We start from the raw sequence: 26,027 nt of genomic DNA, 5'->3' as shown, positions 1-26,027 counted from the left end.
CCTAACTCAAAACGTGACTCCCCTCTACGCATTCCTTGCGAGCGGGCAACAAAAACACCAACAGAGCGAGAAGAAGCAGACACCCCCGCGACCCTCCTCGCGACCTTTCCTAACCCTCCAAGCATTCATGGGCCATCTGTTTGTGCTGCGGGGAGACAAAGACGGCCGTGTTTAACTCAAAACGTGAGCACCCTCTCCTCTCTCCGCGTCTCTTGCGAGAGAAAACAAACAATGTCAGCACAAACCCCCCCCCCCCTTGTGACCTTTTTGCTCCCTCCTTGCTTGCCAGACACCGCTGGAAGACGAAGGTGGCTGAGGAGATGTTTGTAATACATTTATGTGGTCCTGTGTGTTACATTTATTCTTGAATTATATTTTATGAGTTCCTTCGGTCTTAGTATCGTGGTTATCATTCGTCTATGTTTAATGAATATTCGTAATGATCCTCGTCACATTATTATTTTGGGCCTTCGCCAAGTTTAGTTCTCCAGAGATTGGTGTTTTATTCTGAGTTATATTTTAATGTCCTGAGGTTAAATTTAACTATGTTTCCACTTAAGCTTTCTGGAATTCGTACTCTTTAGTTTTTCGGAATGTCATGTAGATAGGAAACATATAATTTTAAATAATATGTATGCGGTGAATACGAGTAATATAAGAAAATTACTAAAAAAAACTTATGGTTTGTTGGTTAATTCTCTTTGTTAAATTTCTACTTTTCGGTTAGGAAAACGTTAAGAAAACGCGAGTTTCAACCGTTATTTACTCTGCACCTTATCTGTACATCTCCAGATGTCTTTGGGAGGTTAGTCCATACATCTTTTTGTCCATCTGGATGTCTATGACCTCTCTGTGACTGACTTCTTACCAGTTTAATGGCCATTTCACAGATTCCTGGTGTGCTTGTAGTGGGTTGTTTTCATTATTTAATTAAAAAAAGTATATATAGATGTAATGTAGTAACTCGGCGGGAGACGACTTCACGGGTAGCACACTCTTTATTTCACCAACTTCGGTTCACAGGCGACTAACACCCACTGTAGTATCTCGGGTGACTAACACCCACTTGGTTACTCGGGTGACTAACACCCACTTAGCTACTCGGGTGACTAACACCCACTTGGTTACTCGGGTGACTAACACCCACTTAGCTACTCTGGCGACTAACGCCCACTGAGCCACTCGGGTGACCAACACCCACTTAGCTACTCTGGCGACTAACGCCCACTGAGCTACTCGGGACACACCCTGCCGGGGTGTCCGTCTCGACTGTGGGTCCCCCAGTCCCGACCCACATGGGCGTCGGACCACGGGTCCCCCAGTCTCGCCTCCGAGCCACACAGGGCCCCGGTCCCTACAAGGACGGCGGGACTAGGGGTCTCGGGGCACTACGTCTTCAACTCCGTCTTCGATCTTCAACTGGTTAACAACCCCGAGTGCTCTCGCGCGTCCCCCTTTATACCCCACCTGCGGACGTCGCTGAGAGCACCCATCCTATTTGACCAATCACTGGGCGCTGGCTACGATCCTGTTTTCCCACATCTCAGCGCGCCTCACCACCCACGCCGCGCCGCCCCGTCATCCGTCACTCCGGCGCGCGCGTCCATACCACGCCCACAACGCGTGCCCAACCCCGCACCCCGTGCCACCCCATGATCCATCACTGTCACAGTCGGCGCGCGTCAACACCACCACTACATAGATATAAAAAAAAATATATATTTTTTTATTCTTAATATTAATAACGGAAAACAGGGCATAGATACAACACTGAGCATTGCTCCACTGTCCTCCGTTGTTGCTGGAGAGCGACTGCCTCCAACTGCCCAGTAGTATCCTTCATGAGCCTCCTCCACAGAGGCCGGTCTTGACACTGCCGGTACCAGTCTTCAGCAAGTTTACTCAGTTCCACATCCTCTTGTACAACATCACTACATCTCTTCTGTAGCCCGTGCCACGTCCGTTTAGCCCCCTCTATTTGGCCTAAAAAAGCTGTTTAGGCATGCAGTAGCTATGCATGTGGGCTAGATGACCCAGCCAACGCAGCTTTGAATGCCGGAGGAGCTCACCAATGGGACTTTTTCCAGATCTTTTAAGGCTATATGAGCTCCTCACACAATCCAGCTTGGTTAAACCCAGGATGGATCGTATGCAGGCAGTCTATATGTTTCTGACCAGCGAAAATGTTCCATTAGAGGTGGTCCACGTTTCGCAGGCCATGAAGGCCCAATGCTTCGTGCGGAGCGACAGACCAGATAGCTTACACACAGCGTTACGCAACCGATGAAAAGATAATGCCTCCTGGCTGATTTGGAGCGAGACCTTTGCTGTCAAACCGGGACCAGTCATGAGCACACTGCCCAGATATGAAAACCCCTCCACTTTCTCCACAACTGCTCCATCACCAATTGGGAGTTGTGGGGGTCGAGTGTTTAATGGCCCAAGATACTCAGGCAGGTGCTTAGTTTTGGTGGGGTTGATGGTAAGGCCCCACCTCTTAGTGGCACGCTCCAGGTTCAGCAGCAGCGCTTCCAAGTCCTCCTCTGAGTGAGCAGCAATAACCAGATCATCAGCACTCGGGCATCGATCAGCCTCCCATTGTATCTGTACCTGATGGAATTTCTCCATTATAGCCATCAAAGGCTCCACCAACTGCGTGGTCGACATATATGTTAAATAATGTGGGAACCAGAGGACATCCATGTTGCACCCCAAAGTGACCAGGGAATGGGTCCGACTCCCGGCCACGTAGTTTTACCCAGGCCTGCCCACCATCATGAAGGTCCTTAATGATTGTCAGCAGAGAGTCAGGGACTCCGACAGCACGAATAACAGCCCAGAGCCCAGGCCTATTTATGGTTTCATAGGCCTTGACTAAGTCAATAAAGCAGAGATATAGGTTATATTGCAATTCCCTACACCTCTGCTGTAGCAGAGGGACAGAAAATATGCCATTTATACACGACCGCCTTTTCCTGAAACCACATTGAGGCTCCGCAAGCCTCCTCTCGGCGTGCCTGGCAAGGCAATGTTGAATAAACATTGCTAGATCTTTCCGGGGAAACGCCACCTTCCCTTAGCATTTCGCTTGGGAGATCATCTCTGCTCGACGCTTCTCCTGGTCTCAGACTCTAGATCACCTTCTGTACTTCATAAACAGATGTCACTTCAGCCAGCCACTCACAGGGGGTGACTACTTCTTCCAATATTTGAGGCTCAACAGCCTCAGCAGGGTCATCCCCACTTTGCCCCATGATGTTTTCCAGGCTGAGAGATTTCCCTTCCCCCAAAACCTTACAGAAATGCTCAACAAATCAGATATACACACTCCCACGAGCACACATATACACAATCACACTCGTGTACTCACTTTCATACTAGGACATTTACTCACACACGCACTCTTGTGCACTCACTCACCCACCCACTCACTCAGCCACTCACACACTACTCACTCACCCACTCACTCACCCACTCACACCTACCCACTCACACACCCAATCGTTTACTCACTAATTCACAAACGCACTCAATCTCTCATACACTTACAGAGGAGGCGTGATACTGTGGCTCAGCAGGGTACAACATCCTCCTCGACGCCCTTCCACAAGCAAAACAGAGGAAGATGGAACAGATGAAAATTAGTCCGCACGCATTGCTGCACTGCTTTCTACCTAGCAGAGCCCGGGGTACGGGTCTTCCACCAACCCTCGTTATTGCTGTTGCCTCCACAGCGCTGGAGAATCAGAGGCGGTCACACGCAGCGGCGTAGCCACCGCCACTAAAGATAAATGTGGGGACCTTAGTCACCATCATTCGCGATAGACAGATGAAGTAGAAAAAAGTCTACCGAACTATATGTAAGTCTATGGGTGTCTATGTACTGTAGGTCTCTATGTACGTCTATGGGTCTCTCTGTAAGTTTGTGGTTCAGTAGGCACGTCTATGGGTACTCTATGTAAGTCTATAGGTCTCACAGATAGAAACAAAGACAAAGGTTCCCCGTGTAGCCTTGACAGGCTGTTGGGGCAAGTGCTGCTGCCCCAGAGAACAGGCGTGGTGTGCCGTGCCGGCTTTCATAGGTGCTTCTTGCTAACAGCATTGCCTCAACAGTTTGTTAAGGCAATACGGGGGATCTTTGGTGTTGGTATGTATGTGTGTTCAACTTATTTCACACGTTACGTAGCCAACCTTCCTAAGGTAATCGGAGGTGCGGGGGAAGGACAAGTTGGTGTTGGTAGTGGTGTCGGTGGTTGTGTTGGTGATGATGGTGTTGATGGTGGTGGTGTTGGTGGTGGGAGGTGTACGTGGTTGTGAGGAGGAATTGAACTCGCTAAGCGTTACTCTACCACCACCACTACCACCCGGATATAAATGAATTAATGATAGACTAATCCCCATCTGTTCCTCACTCCCTTGGACCTGGTCACAATGCCGGATAGAGAAAACGATTAGTTGAAGCAGTGGCACACAGGGCCACCTGTTAGCTGGCGCAGTGGTACACAGAGACTGCTGTTAGCTGGAAGAGTGGCACACAGAGACAGCTGTTAGGTGGGATAGTGGGACAATGGGACATCTGTTATCCTGAATAGTGGCACACAGGGACATCTGTTAGATTGGTAAGTAACACACAGGGACAGCTGTTAAATTGGTAAGTAACACACAGGGACAGCTGTTAGCTGGGTAGTGGAAAGCTGTTGGCTGGGGCAGTGGAAAGCTGTTGGCTGGGGCAGTTGCACAGTGGAACATATGTTCGTTCGGTCAGTGACAAACAGGGACAGCTGTAAGCTGGGGTAGTGGAAAGCTGCTAGCTGTGGCAGTGGCACACATGGACAACTGTTAGATGTGTCAGTAACACACACGGACAGCTCTTAACTGGGGCAGTGGCACACAGGAATAGATGTTGGCTAGGGCAGTGTCACACAGGAATAGCTGTAGGCTGGGGCAGTGGCACACAGGGACAGCTGTTGGCTAGGGCAGTGGCACACAGGAATAGCTGTTTGCTGGGCTAGTGACACACAGGAATAGCTGTTAGCTGAGGCAGTGGCACACAGGAACAACTGTTTGCTGGGGCAGTGGCACACAGATACAGCTGTTAGCTGGGCTAGTGACACAAATGAATAGCTGTTGTCTGGAACAGTGGCACAAAGGGACAGCTGTTAGCCTCAACAGTTGCCCACAGAGACATCTGTTAGCTTGGTCAGTGACACACAGGGTAAGCTGTTAGCTGAGGCAGTGGCACGCAGGCATAGCTGTTAGCTGTGACAGTGGCAGAAAACGACAGCTGTTGGCTGGGGCAGTGGCACAGAGGGACAGCTGTTAGCTGGGCTAGCCGCACACAGACACTGCTGTTAGCTGGGGCAGTGGCACTTAGGGACAGGATGTTAGCTTGCGCATTGACACATCGGTACAGCTATTCGCTGTGATAGTTGAACACAAAGATAGCTGGTATCTGGGACAGCTGTAAACTGGGAAAGTGGCAGAGAAGGACAGCTTTTAGCTGAATCAGTGATACACAAAGAGAGACAGCTGTTAGCAGGAGTGGTGGCATACAGGTACAGCTGTTAGATGGGGCAGTGGCTCACAAGTACAGTTGTTGGCTGAGGCAGTAGCACACAGGAACATCTGTTCGATTGGTCAGTGACAAACAGTGACAGCTGTTAAGTGTGGCAGTTGCACACATGGACAGCTGTTAGCTAGGGCAGGAGCACACCAGCACAGCTATTAGCTGTGATAGTCGCAAATAGACACAACTGTTTGCTGGGACAGTGGCACACAGACACAGCTGTTAGGTGAGACAGTGGGACAGCTGTTAGCCTGAACAGTGACACACAGGGACAGCTGTTAAATTGGGTAGTGACACAGGTACAACTGTTAGTTGTGATAGTGGCAGAAAAGGACAGCTGTATTCTGGAACAGCGGCACACAGGGACAGCTCTTAGCTAGAACAGTAACACACCGGTACAGGTGTAGTGACATAAGAAGGGAGGGGCTGCTGGGGGCTCTGGGACCCTGGGCGGGCCAGGCGCTTAAGCCTCTTGGCGCCAGGCGCTGGGTTCCCAGGCGGGTCAGACGCTTAAGCCTCTTGGCGTCAGGCATTGGGTTCCCGGGTGGCCCAGGCGCTTAAGCCGCTTGGCGCCACCAACGGTGGGGGCTGTGTGTGCTCTGTGGGATATCTGGGGGCACACACGGCCCCACCCCTCGCTGGGGACTAGGCATTAAAGGGGAGCTCCCTGGACGATCAGGGCCAGTCGTAGCTCAAGACCCAAGACCAGCCATCTGAGGACCCTGGGACGCTGTGAGAGCCAGTGGTGGGACTCTGGAACTCCCGACTCTACGACCTTGTGAGGGCGAGTTCCAGAGCGTAGCAAGAGTAGTCTATCTAGGCTGTGTACCTAGGTTGTGTACCTGGGAGCTGTTACAGAGTATCAGGACTGTTGGACTGTTGGAGTGTTGGAGAGTTGGAGTGTTGAATCGTAATAAAGAAGTTACCTCTACAAGTGTCTCCGGAACCCGTTACATTTGGCGTCAGAAGTGGCTATGGAGATGTAGTGTAGTAACTCGGCGGGAGACGACTTCACGGGTAACACACTCTTTATTTTACCAAACTCGTTTACAGGTGACTAACACCTACTTTGTATTTCGGGTGACGAACACCCACTTAGTATCTCGGGTGACAAACACCCACTTAGTATCTCGGGTGACAAACACCCACTTAGTATCTCGGGTGACAAACACCCACTTAGTATCTCGGGTGACAAACACCCACTTAGCTACTCGGCGACTAACGCCCCTGAGCTACTCGGGTGACCAACACCCACTTAGCTACCCTGGCGACTAACGCCCACTGAGCTACTCGGGTGACCAACACCCACCTAGCTACTCGGCGACTAACGCCCCTGAGCTACTCGGGACACTCCCTGCCCGGGGTGTCCGTCTTGACTGTGGGTCCCCAGCCCGACCCACGTGGGCGTCGGACCCTGGGTCCCACAGTCTCGCCTCCGAGCCACACAGGGCCCCGGTCCCTACAAGGACGGCGGGACTAGGGGTCTCGGGGCACTAGGTCTTCAGCTCCGTCTTCTGGTCTTCAACTGGGTAACTTCTCCCCGAGTGCTCTCGCGCGTCCCCCTTTATACCCCACCTGCGGACGTCGCTGCGAGCACCCATCCTATTCGACCAATCACTGGGCGCTGGCTACGATCCTGTTTTCCCACATCTCAGCGTACCTCAGCACCCACGCCGCGCCGCCCCGTCATCTGTCACTCCCGGCGCGCGCGTCCACACCACGCCCACAACGCGTGCCCAACCCCGCACCTCGCGCCGCCCCGTGATCCATCACTGTCACAGTCGGCGCACGTCAACACCACCACTACAGAGACAATAAGTAGGCCTTCAGTCCTGACGGCGATGTCGAGAAGCAAGCAGCGATGGGGTGGCCAACGCCGGCCGACAACAACGCCGCACCACCGGCGCGACAGCGACGCTGCACCGCCGGCTGAGCAGCTGTCTGCTCCGCCGACCGTCCCCTCTCCAGCGTCGGGAGCAGGGATGGAGGAGGCGCTGCTTCGCCTCGCAGAGCTGCTCTGCGCCACCGCCTCCCTCCTGGGCGAGATGCGGTGCTCACAGGCGATGGCGGGAGGGAGAGAGGATGCGCGGCGCTCGCCCGAGCCCGCCGCCATTCCCACCACCGGCGTTCCCCCCACGGATGTGGGGGATACTTCCGGGAATGACATCACTTCCACCGGAGGAGCAATGACCGCTGGGAGCAGCGTCACTTCCAGGCCCAGCGTGGTCCAACCAAACAACGCCGCGTCATCAGCGCTGCGACCTTCACCGCCGGACGACAGCTGGCTTCAACCTAGCATAGCGCGTCATCAGCGCTGCGACCGGACAGTGAGGGTGCCATTCTTACTGTAACCGGCGCCGGGGCCGGCACATCGACCGACACGCTGGTCGTCGCCTTTGCTGCTCTGGCCAAAGGTTGGAGGTCGGGAGACCAGGCCCCTGACACTTCGTCCATTTACGCGCTCCAGATTAATGATTTTTTTGTTGACATTCTCTTCGTTGTCGTCGGGGAGTCGTGATTGTTGTTAGGTAAACTGTGTGGAGCTTCGCTCGTGAGTGTTGTCAATGTGTGTGCGAAACTTTGCTTGTGATTGTTAACAATGTATGGTTTGTATTGAGCTTTGTTCGTGATTGTTAATGTATAGCTTGTGCTGTCATTGTTAACGATGTATATACTGTATGGGGCATTTATCTTGAGATGGTGACATGCTGCCAAGGATTTGGAATTGTCATGCTGGCTCTCAAATATCTTGGGGTGCAGATCCTGACCAGAATGGCCCAGCGGGTGTTGCGTGTCTCACACGAGAGTTGTGGTCCCGTCATGCTATGGCTGACGGCTTGACCTGACAGCCCGGAGATAGAGATACTCTGTGGCATGTCTAGCCTAGTGGGCTGTGTGCTCACATGGCTCGGAGAGTGTGGTCCCGTCATGCTATGGCTGACGGCTTGACCTGACAGCCCGGAGATTGAAACACTCCGTGGCATGTCTAGCCTAGTGGGCTGTGCGTTCACATGGCTCGGAGAGTGTGGTCCCGTCATGGAATAGCTGACGGCTTGACCTGACGGCCCGGAGGTTGAGACCCTCCGTGGTACGTCTGGAGCAGTAGGCTCGCCCTGACGGCCCGGAGATTGAAACACTCCGAGGTGCGTTGAAACAGTGGGCTGGAGATTCGTGGTGTTCAGGTGTAGTTGTCCCGTTACGTTGGGACTGTATCCCTCAGTTGTTAGGGTGCATGTTGTGCAGGGAGTGAACGATGGGTCGTCTCAGCTCGGTCGGTACAGCTATATGCTGCGATGCGAGTCTTCGAGAGAGACTGGGTCATCTCAGCTCGGTCGGTACAGCTATATGCTGCGATGCGAGTCTTGGAGAGACACTGGGTCATCTCAGCTCGGTCGGTACAGCTATATGCTGCGATGCGAGTCTTGGAGAGAGACTGGGTCGTTTCAGCTCGGTCGGTACAGCTATATGCTGCGATGCGAGTCTTGGAGAGAGACTGGGTCGTCTCAGCTCGGTCGGTACAGCTATATGCTGCGATGTGAGTCTTGGAGAGAGACTGGGTCTCAGCTCGGTCGGTACAGCTATATGCTGCGATGCGAGTCTTGGAGAGAGACTGGGTCATCTCAGCTCGGTCGGTATAGCTATATGCTGCGATGCAAGTCTTGGAGAGAGACTGGGTCGTCTCAGCTCGGTCGGTACAGCTATATGCTGCGATGCGAGTCTTGGAGAGAGACTGGGTCGTCTCAGCTTGGTCGGTACAGCTATATGCTGCGATGTGAGTCTTGGAGAGAGACTGGGTCTCAGCTCGGTCGGTACAGCTATATGCTGCGATGCGAGTCTTGGAGAGAGACTGGGTCTCAGCTCGGTCGGTATAGCTATATGCTGCGATGCGAGTCTTGGAGAGAGACTGGGTCGTCTCAGCTCGGTCGGTAGAGCTATATGCTGCGATGCGAGTCTTGGAGAGAGACTGGGTCATCTCAGCTCGGTCGGTACAGCTATATGCTGCGATGCGAGTCTTGGAGAGACACTGGGTCTCAGCTCGGTCGGTACAGCTATATTCTGCGATGCGAGTCTTGGAGAGAGACTGGGTTGAAGTTCCCCCGATATGGCCGACGCGTGCTACTGGTTGTGACGCCGCGTCGGAAAGGCGGTGGGGTGGTAACACGGAAATTCCCCCCCCGATATGGCCGACGTGCGCGGTTGTATGATGGAGACGCCACGTTGGAAAGGCAGGGGGTGCTAACGGTTGACATGTAATGTCGGTGGTGGTCCTTATTGAGGGCTGCTGGGACGCAAGCACGGGATGCCTTGGAGATGCGGTTTGCGCGTGCGGCAACCATTTATGGACAGGAGCAGGCAGATTTATTTTGTTTGTGTCATGTCAATTTTATATATATATTTTAAAATGTAGATACTGGAGCAGCCCTGAAGAGCGACTTCTTTGCCCAGTACATGGGTTGGCCCTGAAGTACGACTTCTCCACTCGGGACGTAGACAGACGTCCGGATAAGTGTGTGTAGAGGGGTGCTATACATGTTGGTCTTCGCCTTCTCACCACCTGACGGATGGGAGGGTGGCAGGGTGGTTTGGATCCCTGCCATCCATGCGGTGGTTGTGTGATTTCGGTTCGATTACCGGTGTTGGTTGTGCATCCAACGCGTCGGAATCTGTATATTTGTTGTTGTTAATTCCCCGGTTTCTATGCGGATGCCGAGGAGGGCTAGGTGTGCCGCGGGACGTTTGTTCACGTGTCATTGCTTCACATTTTTGTTGATTGATGCTTGTATATAGTGTAAAGTTGTACAGGTTGGTTATGGTATTTATGGTTGCTTTCTTGTTCTCTTTTCTTTTCCTGTTGAGGCTCGCGTATTTTTTTTCTCTCTCTCCCTTTCGTTAATTTAAACTTTCTAATTATTGACAGCCGGGACGGCTGGAGGCTACATAGAGGAGGGTAATGTAGTGACATAAGAAGGGAGGGGCTGCTGGGGGCTCTGGGACCCTGGGCGGGCCAGGCGCTTAAGCCTCTTGGCGCCAGGCGCTGGGTTCCCAGGCGGGTCAGACGCTTAAGCCTCTTGGCGTCAGGCGTTGGGTTCCCGGGTGGCCCAGGCGCTTAAGCCGCTTGGTGCCACCAATGGGGGGGGGGGCTGTGTGTGCTCTGTGGGATATCTGGGGGTGCACACGGCCCCACCCCTCGCTGGGGACTAGGCATAAAAGGGGAGCTCCCTGGACGATCAGGGCCAGTCGTAGCTCAAGACCCAAGACCCAAGACCAGCCATCTGACGACCCTGAGACGCTGTGAGAGCCTGTGGTGGGACTCTGGAACTCCCGACTCTACGACCTTGTGAGGGCGAGTTCCAGAGCGTAACCAGAGTAGTGTATCTAGGCTGTGTACCTAGGCTGTGTACCTGGGAGCTGTTACAGAGTATCAGGACTGTTGGAGTGTTGGAGAGTTGGAGTGTTGAATCGTAATAAAGAAGTTACCTCTACAAGTGTCTCCGGAACCCGTTACACAGGTATTAGCTGTGATAGTCGCACACAGAGACAACTGTTAGCTGAGGCAGCGGCACACGGGGACAGCTGTTAGCTGCGGCAGTGACACAGATAACTCTATACTGGGGCAGTGGCACACGGGTACAGCTGTTAGCTGCGGCAGTGACACAGATAACTCTATACTGGGGCAGTGGCACACGGGTACAGCTGTTAGCTGCGGCAGTGACACAGATAACTTTATACTGGGGCAGCGGCACACGGGTACAGCTGTTAGCTGGGGCTATGGCATACAGGGACAGCTGTTGACTGGGGCAGTTGAACACAGATACATTTGTTAGCTGAGGCAGTGGACCACAGCTACAGCTATTAGCTGGGGCAGTGGCACACAGGTACAGCTGTTATGTGCGGCAGTGGCACACATGGATACCTGTTAGCTGTTGCAGTGTCACACAGGGACCACTGTTAGTTAGGGCAGTAGCACACAGGCATAGCTTTTAGCTGGGGCAGTGGCACACAGCGACAGTTTTTACCTGGAATGGTACCAAACAGGGACAGCTTGTAGCTGGGATGGCAGCACACATGGATAGATGTTAGCTGGGGCAGTGACAAATAGGTACTGCTGTTAGCTAGGGCAGTGGCACTCTGGGACTGTTGTTAGCCTGAACAGTGTCACACATGGACATCTGTTAGCTCGAGTGACGGACATTGAAGTGGTGGTAGTAGTGGTGGTGGTGACCGTGACATGTGAATGGCTCTGCAAAGTCAACGATTCGGCACTTCTCAAAATGTGATTCATCATCACCATATCTCTCCGTGTATCTAAACCAGCTAGAGCTTCCAGTAAGTCACCCGGCTTCTGTGTGTTTTTCTACTCACACCTTGAATCCATCCCATCTCATTGAATGTATCCTATCTAGATGTATATATAGCGCCTTATTCAAAGGTGCTTTGCAGCAATTATACAAATTGTATTTAAGATCATATTGGTTGAGATAAAGATTGGGGTTATTAAAAAATGTTGGTATAGTTATATATTCCTCTCTTTCTAAACCAGCTAGAGCCTCAAGTAAATCACGTGACTCCTTGTGGGCACCACAACTCACCCATTCTGAAAATAGACGCTGCTCCTCCTTCCCCGTGCAGATTCCTGCTGCTGCTCGCTTCTATCTCCTATTTCTCGTCCCTCTCTTTCCTCACCTCTCGTCATCATTGTCATCATTACCTCTTATTATGCCCAATATCTTGGCCAAGCCATTCCTCCTCCCCCTCCTCTCCCATCAGATCCACCATCTCCCTCCTCCTTCCTGACTGGGTAGGTGGATGGGTGAGTGAGTGAGTGGCTGAGTGGTTGGATGAGTCGGCGAGTAAGTATCTGGCTGAGAGTGTGGGTGGGTGGGTGAGTGGGTGAGTGAGTGAGTGAATGGGTGAGTGAGTGAGTGAATGAGTGGGTGAGTAGGTGAGTGAGTGGGTGAGTGAGTGAGTGAGTGACTGAGTGAGTGTGTGGGTGAGGGAGAGAGTGGGTGAGTGAGTGAGTGAGTGGGTGAGTGATTGAGTGGGTGAGTGATTGATTGTGTGGGTGAGTGAGTCACGAAGCTGGACATCTGAGAGTTCAATGACAGGCCATGGCTAACGTCAATGGCAAGCGACAGGCGAACCCAAACCTTCACCACCCCCTACTCACAAACCTCGCAATGACCAGCATAGTGAAGTAGAGTCAGTCACCCTGTCGCCTCCCTGCCGCGCCCCCCTCAATCCCACTATGACCAATAAGGTTCGCCGCTGTGTCTAGGAGATGTTGTCTCCATCGCCTGGTATACAGTAGGTCGTGGTTTCTATCCCAACCCGACAATGCCAGCTGTACATTTGGAGTCTGTGTGTTCCTCTCTCTGTCCCCGTGATGGTCGCTTTGATTTTTTTCTGGATGCTCCTTTTTTTCCCTCCACATTTAGAATCAAAGTCAATTGTTTAGAGTATTTGGCTAATGCTATATATTTCCACATGATGATGATGATGATATGCAGCCTTGCTGTGTTGGCTGGGTCGTGCACCAGCCGTAGCAGCTGGGGCCGCACCTGGGTGGGAACACAGATGCCCGGCTTTTTTTAGTTCCCTCACCACCCCATTCTTTACACCCAACCGGGCATACTAACCACTCCAGGGTCCCTGTATGGTGACCTTCTCCTCCTGCACGACCGTCTCCACCGCCGCCAGACCCGGATCCCGCTGCTGGGCCTGTCACAGATGTTCGTTGTCCAGGCCAGGGAATGCACAGCCGACGTCCTCTTGGATCCGATCGGGCGGGGCAGAGCGTCCCGTCAGGCCCCTGGGTGCGGGTTTTGAGCCTGCCGGGTGGCCCCCCGGGCCCCCGGCTCCTTCCGCAGGGACCTCTGTGGCACACACGGCACTCTCTCTCAATGAAGGGGGGTTAGTCTTAGGGCGTTCCAGGGGGGCCGTTGCCTGTCGGCAGCATCCCCCCGTGAAGCACGGGCAGACCTCCTTCACCCGCATCTCGGCGCACACTGCTGGTTGCCTCTACAATGCGTCCGCGTTTGCGTACATCCGTCCAGCACTGTACTTGATCTGCAGGTTATACTCCTGGGACGACCTCTGCTCTGGGGGTCGGACCAACCCGCCATGCCAGGTCCTGGTTGTCCTCGGGACGGTAGGGGTCCTCAGCCCAGAGAGCGAATACCGAGCTGCTAGAGTTGCACGTGTGCAGGAGGTACACTGTGGCTACCGTGGTGCATCGTCACAACATTGCTGGGGTACTGTGGGAGTTAAAATTTCACAAAAACAGCCGGCCCCCATCAGCGTTTACCAACGTGGCCGACCCTACAACACCGTACCGTGCCACCAACTCCAGGTGAGCAGTCAACATTACCTCACCCGATGGTAGGTGAGAGGGGTTTGGGGGGCGTTGCAACCGGCATAAGCATCTCCATGAAGGGGCCGATGGTGATGGCCGATGCCAGGATAGCGGCCACAGGCTCAAAGCGGGGGTGACCCGGCTCCTGTCTCAAGAATGGAATCCGTTCCCCGCTGCCCTCCACGGTGGCGCATCACTGGTGGGGCTGTTCATTGAGCCCCAACTTTACCAGGAGGTCGGTACCTGCAATACACTTGTGGCATAACACGCTCGACACATATAACTCCTGGGTACACACCTTGTGTCCTAGGCGGACTTAAAGGTTACCCTCCCCAGCAGTCCTATCCCAGCTCCGCTTGCAGTGTGCAGCGCACGATCCGGGGCCTGTAGATGGCCCACGTCAACCCTGACCATGCTGCAGTGTGTTTTGCGCTCACAAGTGAGGCTACCACCCCCGTGTCCAGCAGAATCCGGATACCCGCTCGTTCACCTGCCCTTCCACCAGCGACGTGGCCTCCATGATTCCTGCCATCAGCTCCCGCATCCAGTCAACCGAAGTTGCCGCGTTCTTGGGTGTTGTTGCCGGCATCTGCATAGGGGTCACTCGCTCGCCATTATTATTACAGTTTATTTGTGTTGGGACCACGTCGATTGCACCCCTCAGTGGTCCCCTCTCTAGGGAGGCCTTGGTGTTTAACCTTGGTGCTTGTCTAGCGCGGGCAATCTGGGGACAGTCTCTCACGCGATGCCCCCGTTGGTTGCATATATAGCACGCCTGGCGAAGGGTGGTGGCTCCATAGGAGGCCCCTTGCTCGCTCCACCTTCCCCTCCCAGTGCGCATTTGTTCGAGCTCTGCCTCTAATTGAGACATCTGCCTGGTTACCCCCTTACCGTGGTGTGTAGTCCTCCCACCTCGGACTGAACTACCTCCACTGTGGACTGCAGCTTGTCCATATTTCCGTGTACTTGGGTCACCTGCTCGGCTATATCTCCTAGGCCGGTCTGTAACCCTGCCACCCATCCCAGGGTGGACTCACTGGGTCTCAGGGGCTCCCTCGGCTCCCTCCTCACCATCCTGGCAAGCTTCTCCTCTTCCTCCTCTGGAAGAAGGCTTGCGATGGTGTGCTCCCATCCCAGCCCTTGGAACTGCGCACTCACGAGCAAATCTCTCCCACATGCGTGCGCGCTCAACAAGGGTGTTAAGCGGAGGATACGGGCATTTTGCACTTGGCTGCCACCACGCAGTGCTAATCAGATGCTGCTGAACTTTCTCGGCAGCAAGGTCATCAATGATCTCGGCAACGTACCCCGAGCGTGTGCTCTGCGTTAGCGAGTGTACGTCCTCGGCGTAGTTGCGGAGTTCCTCGCTGGGCTGGTGGCGGCATGCATTTAATGCCGCCTTTGCCTCCTCACAGTCATATGCACAGAAGCGTTGGCCAAGGCGGTGCATTACCTCTCCCCAATGCGCTTTTGTGCTTGTGGGTAACGTTTTCACAAAGTCGGCTGCCCGCCCATCCAAATTTATATTTAGCTGCTGCATCACTTGCGCGTCCGTCCAGCCATTAATATCTTTTGCATACGTGAGGTTCCGAGCAAACAATCTCCGTAATGGTATCCCTTGCTTGGGGTGAAGCGCCTCCCTTGGAGGTGTGGGGGAGTCTTACCACCTCTGACACCAATCTGTGGTGACCAACGTCCGCCCCACCACCCTTGCCAAGTAGGTGGGGTGCAAAGTTTGCCCCCTCCTCGTGTTAGCGCCCCCTCTGAGGAACATAGCTAAATTGCACCCCACCCTACTATTCGCGGGGCATGGCTGCACAAGTGTCGGCGGCCGTTTATGTTTTTAATACATGTGTAGGACTTGAAATCACGCATCACGCGTTCTGTTGCTAGGCAAGCGAGCAGAGTACAGTGGGAGCATCTGGGGACACGGTTGTTGTTGTCGTGGCATTAAGGGGGGGGGGGTCATTAAGAGACACGACAGGTATTAGGGGTGACTGAGGACGCAGGCCGGTGATTGGTCAGGAGGGTGAGTGGTTAATGACCGACGCCGGCCTGGCGGCAATAACATGGTCACGTGAGGCTGGGGGCCTGGGGGCGAGTAGCAAAGCGGGGGATGGAGTGATTGATTGGGACAGATTGGTGCGGGGATATAGGGCACAGCGTAACGGAGAGACGGGAGTCTTGGTTGGGATTGGAGCTGGAGCAGTTGGTGCCCGGGAGAGAGACGGAGCAGCAGTGAGCAGGGATAGGTACGATAAGGATAGAGAGAACACAGTGTACGGTAGCAGTGGATATAGAGAACGCAGTATACGGTAGTAGTGGATAGAGAGGATACAGTGTACGGTAGAAACGGGGAGACATGGAGTGTTGTTAATGGCGAGTTGTGCATCGGAGCGAACGGAGAGTCACAGAGCGATGATGAGGTGTGAACTCTACGCGTGAATAAACGAGACGAGAAAGACAACGAGAGTACGAGTCCTACAACTGGTGTTAAAAGTGATTGAAAGAACTACGCCGATATGTCAAAGAAAGTTACGAAGAAGAAGAAGAACTTGCCGGCAGTACGGGAGGCACCGACGGGATCGGATCAGCGGCTGCACGACCTCGTTACATCTGCGGGGGCCGGCGGCGCGGCTGGATCTCCCGATGTGCCAGGTGCACAGCTGGACACTGTGGAGGAGCCGGAATCGCTGCCTTCGAGCACGCCACGCCGACTGCATGTGGAACGCTTTGAGGTTACAGTCGGCAACTGGACGGCATTTACGCGACGATTTCGGGCAGCGGGTGGATGGAAGCCGAAGTGCTACGGGCCCTGCCAACGGCCTTGGACGACGACGTGCTGGCGACGTTCTACGGCCTCCCTCGGGGGTTCGCTTGTCGTTGTCAGGGATATTCACGGCGATGCAGAACAATTATGAACCTCGATCGGTCGCCAAGCCCAAGTTTCAGTTGAGGCGACGAGCGGTGGGAGAATCTCCCCTCGCGTATCGCAGTGCGCTATTGACCCTCGGCCAAGTGGCTTACCCGGCAATGGATGAGGCTGCCCTTGATTCCTTGGCCCAGGAGAAGCTGTTGCAGATGGCGAAGGAGCTACGAGTCATCGTCTCACTTCCCAGCGACAGCGACGACGACGGGTCATCTTTGCAGATTGCCAAGAACATCCAGGTCGACCTGGATCTTCGCGATGAGCCATCGGCATTGCCACCACAGCGCCTGATGGTGGGCGTCGGGGCGGATGGAGGCCTACTGGAGTGGGAGCCGACGTCGCTGACGGCAGCGTCTGCACGACCGCCGGTGGGCCCGCCCCGCCGCTCGGGGATGGGCGGACGTGGCGGTCCGCTGATGTGCTACGAGTGTGGGCGTTGAGGACACTTCGCACGGGACTGCTGGAGATGGAGAGGTGTCTTCCCACGATCATCACGAGCCTACAACCGGGGATTCTACCCAGCGCAGGATTATCAGGCGAGTCGCGACACACGCAATACATGGCCGTATCCTACACCTCACCCATCCGCGACACCACACACTGTTGGTATGATGCACAGGGGAATGCTGTATGGGCTGCGTTGGCTCATCGTGTTTTGGGAGCCGCGCCGGGTTCGTCGGATGTGATGGCGCTTGTTCAAGGGGTTCAGGTTCGAGTCATTGTTGATATGGGGGCTTCAGCGACACTTATTTCCTTGCAAACTTTCCAATTATTACCAACCTCGCCCCATGTTTTGGAACCTGTGGATGGGCCGTGTATAGCGGCAAATGGGGGCAGTTTGGGAATTTTGGGTCGAATACTTGCAATGATACAAGTCGGGGAGGTGTGCGTAACTGGATACATTTTGGTTTCGTCTGTTTTGGCTGTACCTTGTTTGTTAGGCACGGATTTTTTGCAAAAGATGCCAATTAAGATTTCGATTGAGAAGGGACGATTGGAATTGCCATCTGGGAAGTGCCTAAAATTCTTGGGAACTCCGTCTAAATTTGCTCGTGTCAACGCTGTGGTTCAGGCGGTGGTTAGCCGCACGGTGCACATTCTGCCTGCGACGCAGATGCTTGTGCCATTAAGGTTGAAAAAAGGGCTGTCAGTGGGTAACTTGGAGGAAGGCATTCTGTTGTCGCCCTCAAATGCCGTGGCACGAATGCCCTCTTTGGTGGGTGCTTTTACGATGGTGCCGGCGACGGCCGAACCGTTCATTCAGATTGTAAACACGGGACACGAGCCGGTCGTTATTCAAGAGGGGACTACATTTGTGCACGCGTCGGTCACACGGGGTTAAGAAGGAGATGCGTGTTTGGCAACTGGGGGTGGTGACACGCTGCCACGGGTGGAGGAGGAACCGAGCTGGTTTCGCGATTTGTATCAATGCAATGACGATTTGACACCCGAGCAGCGGACGCGGTTAAGGGAGTTGCTTTGGGAATTCAGGGACGTTTTTAGCTCAGGGAAGTTTGATGTCGGTCGCACGACCTTATTGCGACATCACATTGATACTAGGGATGCGCCCCCAATTTGATTGAATCCTCACCGTGTGAGCCCTCTGGAAAAGGATTGCATTCGGAAGATGGTTGACGAGATGTTGCAACAGAATATCGTCTCCCCTTCTTCCAGCCCATGGGGAGCTCCGATCGTATTGGTTAAAAAACGAGATGGTTCTCTACGATTTTGTGTGGATTACCGCAAATTGAATAAGGTTTCAGTGGCGGATGCATACCCGCTCCCGCGCATTGACGACTCATTGGACGCATTGTCCGGTACAAAGTTTTTTTTCCACTTTGGATCTCTTGTCTGGCTTTTGGCAATTGCCTTTGGACGAGGAATCTAAACCGAAGACGGCCTTCCGCACGCCACAAGGGTTGTTCCAATTTAATGTGCTACCGATGGGGCTGCACTCCGCGCCAGCCACCTTTCAAAGATTGATGGAACTTGTTTTGTCTGGATTGCAGTGGGAGTCATGTTTGATATACCTTGACGACGTCATCGTGTTCAGTAAGGATTTTGAGGGACATTTGCAGCAGCTACAGGCTGTGTTTGGCAGGGTGTGGGACACCAATTTGAAATTTAAACCCCAAAAATGCCATTTGTTGAGAACGTCCGTTAAATACTTGGGGCATGTGGTCAGTGAAGCGGGGGTCGCCACAGACCCGGAAAAAACAGTTGTGTATGTGCATGGCCAGTACCTAAGACAGTGTTGGAAGTACGTAGCTTTGTGGGATTTGCGTCATACTACCGTCGATTTGTTAAAAACTTTGCCACAATTGCGAGACCGCTGCACACGCTGACTGCTAAGGGTAAGAAGTTTCTGTGGGGTGATGAGGAACAACGTTCGTTTGAAACGCTCCGGGACGCTTTGGCGGACGCACCGCCGCTCGGATATCCAAATTTTGTGGAAATGTTTATTTTGGACACCGATGCCAGTGATACGGGCATCGGCGCTGTATTGTCGCAAACAATTGACGGAGTTGAAAGGGTCGTCGCGTATGGCAGCCGCGTACTGTCCCCGGCAGAGCAAAGATATTGTGTAACACGCAGGGAATTGTCGATTGTACACTTTGTGCAGCTGTATCGACCATACTTGTACGGGCGGCAATTTTTGGTCCGCACCGACCACGCGGCACTACAGTACTCCTTGCGGATTGATCAACCCTCGGGCCAAATGGCCCGCTGGCTTGAGGTCCTGCAGGGATACTCATTCACTATCCAGCACAGGAAAGGGATGCATCATGTTAATGCGGATGCTCTGTCCCGATTGCCTCAATCATCGGGCTTGTGTAGATGCTCCGAGGGATCGCTACGCTGCGGGCCACCGCTGCAGGGCAATCCGGCCATGGCCGCTGTAGCCGATTCAGACCGGGTTGATGAAGCACCGGCTAAAGAGCCTGGGTTGCTGGGATTGTCACGGGATCGTTGGGCGCGCTTGCAGGTGGACGATCCTTCACTTACCAAAATGAGGCTTCGGGCCTCTCGTTCCAAACAGTCGGATGATCGGGCCTTTCTTCGACTCGTTGACGACCTCCTGGTCAGATGGGATGTCGTCTTGCAGAAGTTTTGTATTGTGGTACCACTATGTTTGAGAGGGGAACTTATTCGCGACACGCACGAGCGATTGATGCACTTGGGGGAGAAGAAAACGGCGTTGACTCTGAGTAACGATTTCTATTGGCCGGGATTACAGAATGATGTTCATTTGTATGTTAAGGCTTGTCACGAGTGTGCATGGCGGAAGGTGCTGGCACAGCCATATCGGGTACCATTGCAGTCGATACATGTTTTTCGGGTGAACGAGATTGTGGCCCTTGATATTCTGGGACCATTCGCCATTACCCCGCGGGGTCACAAATACCTGCTTGTGGGGGTCGAGTACCTCACTCGGTGCCCCGGAGCACCTGCTTACGGACCAGGGTAAGAATTTTTCATCCCGCCTATTGAAGGAAGTGTGTGACGCATTGGGTACAAGGGAAATTCAGACATCCCCATACCACCTGCAAACCGACGGGATGGTCGAGCATCTTCATCGAACATTGACGTCTATGTTGTGCCAACAGGTTAATTCGACTCAGAGAGACTGAGATCTCCATGTCCCGGCGGCCTTGGCCGCTTATAGATTAGCCCCACATGCTTCAACAGGGTATTCACCCTTCTATTTGATGTATGGTCGTAAACCAGAAGCCCCGGCCTTGGTCAGGCTGGGGGTGAAATCTAAAGGAAAGTCGCCAACGGTGCCTGTCCCCATGCGTGAGGCATTGGATCGGTTGAAAGAGGCCAGGGAGGCCTCGCTGGGAAATACGGAACGAATGCAGGCGGCTAATGAGCGCCTGCATGGTACACAGCCTCCACGTGAACCATGGCAGGTGGGGGACAAGGCCTGGTTACATTGTCCGATGGTGCCGATAGGCACATCACCGAAATTCCATCTGCCCTGGCAGGGGCCCGTTGAGATTGTGGAAGTTCATCGGGATCAGAGTGTGAGGATTCGATACGGTCGCCGATTATGGCACATTCACCCGTCGCGCTTAAAGAGATATGTGGTGCCTTATGATGCGTCATCTCCCATCCCGGAATGGCCTGTATTGGATGTGTCCGACGAGCATACTGTGCGGCGACGGAAGGACGCACCTCAGCAGTCTACCCCCCGTGTGTCTGCAGGATTGCCATTTTTGAGTCAGGGGACACCCCGGGACACACGAGGCCACGTTGGGGTTTCGTCGGGGAATGGCCGGTGTAACGACGAGGGGCGCACGTTTCGGGCAGGACGCTGCCGCGCACCCACGGACAGAGATGCCCTGCCCCCTGTTCAATCGAGCCGGGGTGACGGACCGGCTGCGGGAACCCGCTCAAGACGATTGACTTTTTCTTAAAACTTTGGGAGTTGTACATTCTGTTGTATATTGTGTTTTCCTTGTATGTTGTGCTTCCACGTGACGCGTTGTGTTTAGCCGGGACGGCTAACTTTTTTCAACGGGGGGGGGGGGGGGGTGATGTAGGACTTGAAATCACGCACCACGCGTTCTGTTGCTAGGCAAGCGAGCAGAGTACAGTGGGAGCATCTGGGGACACGGTTGTTGTTGTCGTGGCATTAACGGGTGGGTCATTAAGAGACACGACAGGTGTTAGAGGTGACTGAGGACGCAGGCCGGTGATTGGTCAGGAGGGTGAGTTCTTAATGACTGACGCCGGCCTGGCGGCAATAACATGGTCACGTGAAGCTGGGGGCCTGGGGGCGAGTAGCAAAGCGGGCGATGAAGTAATTGATTGGGACTGATTGGTGCGGGGATATAGGGCACAGCGTAATGGAGAGACGGGAGTCTTGGTTGGGATTGGAGCTGGAGCGGTTGGTGCCCAGGAGAGAGATGGAGCAGCAGTGAGCAGGGATAGGTACGATAAGGATAGAGATAACACAGTGTATGGTAGAGTAGATAGAGAGAACACAGTGTATGGTAGCAGTGGATAGAGAGAACGCAGTATACGGTAGTAGTGGATAGAGAGGATACAGTGTACGGTAGAAACGGGGAGACATGGAGTGTTGTTAATGGCGAGTTGTGCATCGGAGCGAACGGAGAGATACGGAGCGATGATGAGGAGGTGTGAACTCTACGCGTGAATAAACGAGACGAGAAAGACAACGAGAGTACGAGTCCTACACACGCACACCTCACACACACCCTCAAATTACCAACAGCACGCCGAGGTTCCACCCACCCACACAGAAATCACACTGAAAATTACACACTACCTGGGGGGAATATTTAGCGAGAAGAGCTTAGCCTAACTCTGCCTACGAACCCAGTCACACAAACGTCCTATCGCGTACCTCAAAGCTGAACTCACGGTGTCGCACGGACGCTGTGAGAGTCGGAGGGAGAAGAACGAGAGAAAACTTTACCTATCACTGCCCTCGCTGGCATCACACGGATGCTGCGAGCGGCTCGAGGAGGCAGGATGGCAGGAAGTGGGTCTTGACCGCCGAGAGGTTGAAGACAAGAGAGCCAAATCGTCCCGGGCTACTCTTTTTATTCCCTTAATTTCAAAGGCCCGAGGTGCCATTGTACCGCGCGGCCAATCATGCACTTACCTGTGGTTACCGCCCCCCCTGTTACTGTGTCCTTGCTCTAGTCTGCGGCAGCGGTCACCGGCCACCCATTGTCCCTCGTTGCCCATTGTGTGGAAGGGCGCTTGCGCTTTTCTTGCCTAATCATCCACCCTCTGTCCTCCCCCCAATGTTGTGAGTAACTCATTGCGGTTGGCCCAGAGAACCTTTTGTTTCTGTGCGCATACAATTTTAAACCAATTTTAGTGGCATCGCAATGTAACCTGTCCTGCAAGGGTCGGCCAATCTCCTGGCACTGGGAAACCGTGGGACTTTCCCTCTAGGGGCCCTTTGGATTAAAACCCGATGTGCCAGGCAATTTCCTGCCAGGACACGACATGGGTGCAAGTGCTGTGTGTGTGTGCGTGTGCTCTGGGTGGGGGGTAGTGGACAATCAGGTTATATAGGTGTTGAGGTGAAATTCACGACTCCGAGGCAGGTTGCTGTTAGGGGCTCACGCCACGTTTTTTAAGGGCTTACGCCAGGCTGATAAGGCTTACGCCGGACCAAAACCCCCCTAGCCAATAACTCCCCAGGGGACAGGGTACTGGGATCCCTACACCCCGGCTAGCTCGGCTCTCCACCTTGCCCCGGCCCGGGACCACCCCCAACCTCGGCCGGTCGGGCGGAGCAGCCTCCCCTAGCCTCGTGTGAGAACCAACTCCCCGAGTCCCCACTCCTACCCCCGACGAACACCGTTTTATCCCGGGCCCCCCTTTAAATATCCTCCTAGGGGCATGACGTCACCGTCCTCCTCGGCCCGCCTGACGACATGTCCCGCGACGCCACTCTCTCCAAGGGCGCACGTGACGTGATGTCACCCACTACACCTCTACATAGGTATCGGTGGTAGGGGGGGCGAGAGGAGGGGGCGGGGCAGAAAGTAGAGCTGTGGAGCTGCGTGAGACACTGGGGGAGATTAGCATATCAATTTGAGAAGGCCCAGCCACCGGAGGTGTGCCAATGACAAATCCCTAAGAGCAAGAGGTACACATGATTAGAGAGGCACAGAAAAAGAGAGACACACAGAGAGTCGGAAATCACAGCCGACACAGGCAGGTGGGATGGAAACATCACAGTCAGTTAAGACTTTACCTGGTTAATCACGTCCTTCCAATGATTGCTCAGTTTGTGCCCATCTTCTTATTGGTGTTCGAACATTTTACTACCTGTTTTATTGCCAGATAGGGTAAAACCCATTCTTATTTTTCATCCTTTTATACTGTCAAAACATTTCTCTTAGATATGAATGTTCAACCCGAGTTATAAATGCTATGATACGTACATTATCGTTGTACTCCATAATATAGTTTTTTTGGTTAGATCGTGTAAATAAATGTGTTGTTAAATCCCGCCACCACCCTTCTCTGGTCTAACACCGGTGAGACAAGGTCATGAAGAATGCTGTCTCTTGTGAAGGACAATCCATTCCAAAGACAATGTATATATATTATCGGAGCATGTTTGTTGGTATGATTTGCCAAAAAGTATGTGTGGTTAATGCAGACTTGATTCCTTGTAAAAGGTGTATCTATTTGGTGTTTGGACATCGTACCAACTATTGTTTTGCCAGAAAGGGTAAAACTCATTATTATTTTCAAACGTTGATACTGGCAAAAATCAAAGATCCCGCAGATATGTGGATGTGAGTTAGTTATTGTTGTTGAGTTAGTTGTATACCTTAATGACATACCTGTGTGCAAAGTAAAGACTTATGATGGTATCTGAAATACAAAACACAGTGGTTAACGCATCTAAATTTAATTCGATTGAGGTGCGCCATATGTCAGAGTGCTGAGGCAGTACTTCTAAGATCCATATTCTTAGGTTTTTTTCGATAAAGTCCGTCTTCAGGTGGAACCGTCACAGCACGATTGCTGTATCAAGTAAGAAAAATTCCAAGAAAACAGTCCTTGTATATGTAGTAAGTTCGAGGAGACGAGGTCGGAGTTGAGGCACACTCTGTTTATTAACTCAGTGACAGGCCCAATAGTTGAAGGGGTAACGGCCCCTTCACCCGTACTATGGGAAACCCACCCTAGTACTAAGCCCTCTGTCCTGTTCCCCAGTCCTCCTCTAATGGGCTACGGGAGGCTGACTGATCTGGCCCTGGCAAGCACAGATCTCGGCACCAGCTAAGCCGGCCTTGCCCTGACAAGGGCAGAGGTCCGGGAGCTCTTGGGCCGCGCCGCTGGCTTACCCAGCTCGGCCCTGACAAGGGCAGCGAGACAGGGGAGTCCCAGGGCCTAATCTCCGAGTCTTCGATCTTCACTGGTCAGCTTCGTGTCGAACTGCCTCGAGCTCTCTGGCTCCCCGCCTTTTATAGGGATCCCCTCAGAGGGCCGGGGGCGTGGGGGATAACAGATGCGGACGTCGGTGTGACCACCCGTGTGTGTGAGTGCAGACACCTCTGTGTTTGTCGTCTGCCGTTTCTCCCGTAATAACCCCTACATCACCCCCCCCCCCCTGTACAGCTCGCAGCCGTCCCGGCTGCAACAATCCCTCAACCCCCAAGAACAAAGATTAAACACAGTCAACACGCGTGTGCCTCGTAACAGTAACAATAACAAGAACAAGTGTAACAACAACTGACAGTCCCCTATAAATACCCACCTCCCCAAAATGCAACATATATACAGAACGTGGTTCACCATCCCCACGCACAAAGCAGCATACATACACACACACAAAAAAAATGAGTGAGTTCTGCAGCAACGGAACACGCGCGGAAAGCTACTCATAACAACCGGCGCGTCTTGGCGCATGTCCGTGCAGCGGGCCCGTCACAAAGGGCCGGCTCGGTAGAGTCGGCGGCAGGCGTCGCATTTGCAGGTGCGTGGGAGGCTGGCAGCCGAGAGGGCTTCAGTCCTTGGGCTCCTGAAGACGGGACAGTTAGTAGCGGATCAGAGGCTGACGGCGACCCCGCCCTCCAGGAGTCAGTGGACCCCCCACATGTTCGGCCATTGTCATGAGAGGAAGCGTGCGGAGCAAAGAACGGCTTTAACCGTGAAGGGTGCACAAACCACCGACGCTTTCCCCATTTAATGCGCACACAGTGAGGCCGCATAACCTGCACAATTTCCACGGGGCCCCTCCATGGTCGCAACAACTTAGCCGAGGTGGCCAATGGCACCTGGGGGCAGTGCAGCCACGCTCTGTTGCCCGGGTGCCATTCGTGCGTGTGTGACCGGCGCGATCGCAATCTTTCGTTCTGTTTCTGGCGAGAGTCAGAGTTTTGCATGGCCGCCTGCCGTGCCTCAGCCAACCGAAGGATGTTAAATTTAACATGGTCCGCCAGTTTGGATTTAGCATGAGGCGCGGTAATCGTCAGCTGAGTCGCGACAGGCGGGTCAACCTCGCGGCCATACATTAAAAAAAATGGCGAGAATCCGGTCGCCGCGTGAGGAGCCATCCTGTATGCTGCCAGGACTCCTGGGATCCGTAGATCCCAATCGGTTTGGGACTCAGATACCTGGTGGGATAGCATGGACGTAAGAGTCCTATGCAGGCATTCTACCATCCCATCGTT

General features: G+C 53.5%; 1 protein-coding gene across 6 annotated transcripts in view; it reads right to left on the bottom strand.

Moving 5' to 3' along the window:
* Positions 1–979: 979 nt before the first annotated feature.
* The window catches only part of LOC144737856 (uncharacterized), a 55,552-nt gene continuing 30,504 nt past the window's right edge, over positions 980–26,027 (bottom strand). For all 6 annotated transcript variants that reach the window (XM_078620729.1, XM_078620724.1, XM_078620727.1 and 3 more), the window contains one exon: positions 980–26,027. This exon is cut by the window's right edge and continues 15,890 nt beyond it. The gene's annotated coding sequence lies outside the window, so the exon portion shown is untranslated.

This window comes from Lampetra planeri, chromosome 74 (genome assembly GCF_965212315.1).
Source record: "Lampetra planeri chromosome 74, kcLamPlan1.2.h2, whole genome shotgun sequence".
NCBI classification, from domain to species: domain Eukaryota; kingdom Metazoa; phylum Chordata; class Hyperoartia; order Petromyzontiformes; family Petromyzontidae; genus Lampetra; species Lampetra planeri.
The sequence above is the reverse complement of the archived record's forward strand: the minus strand, read 5'-3'. Positions and strand labels throughout refer to the sequence as shown.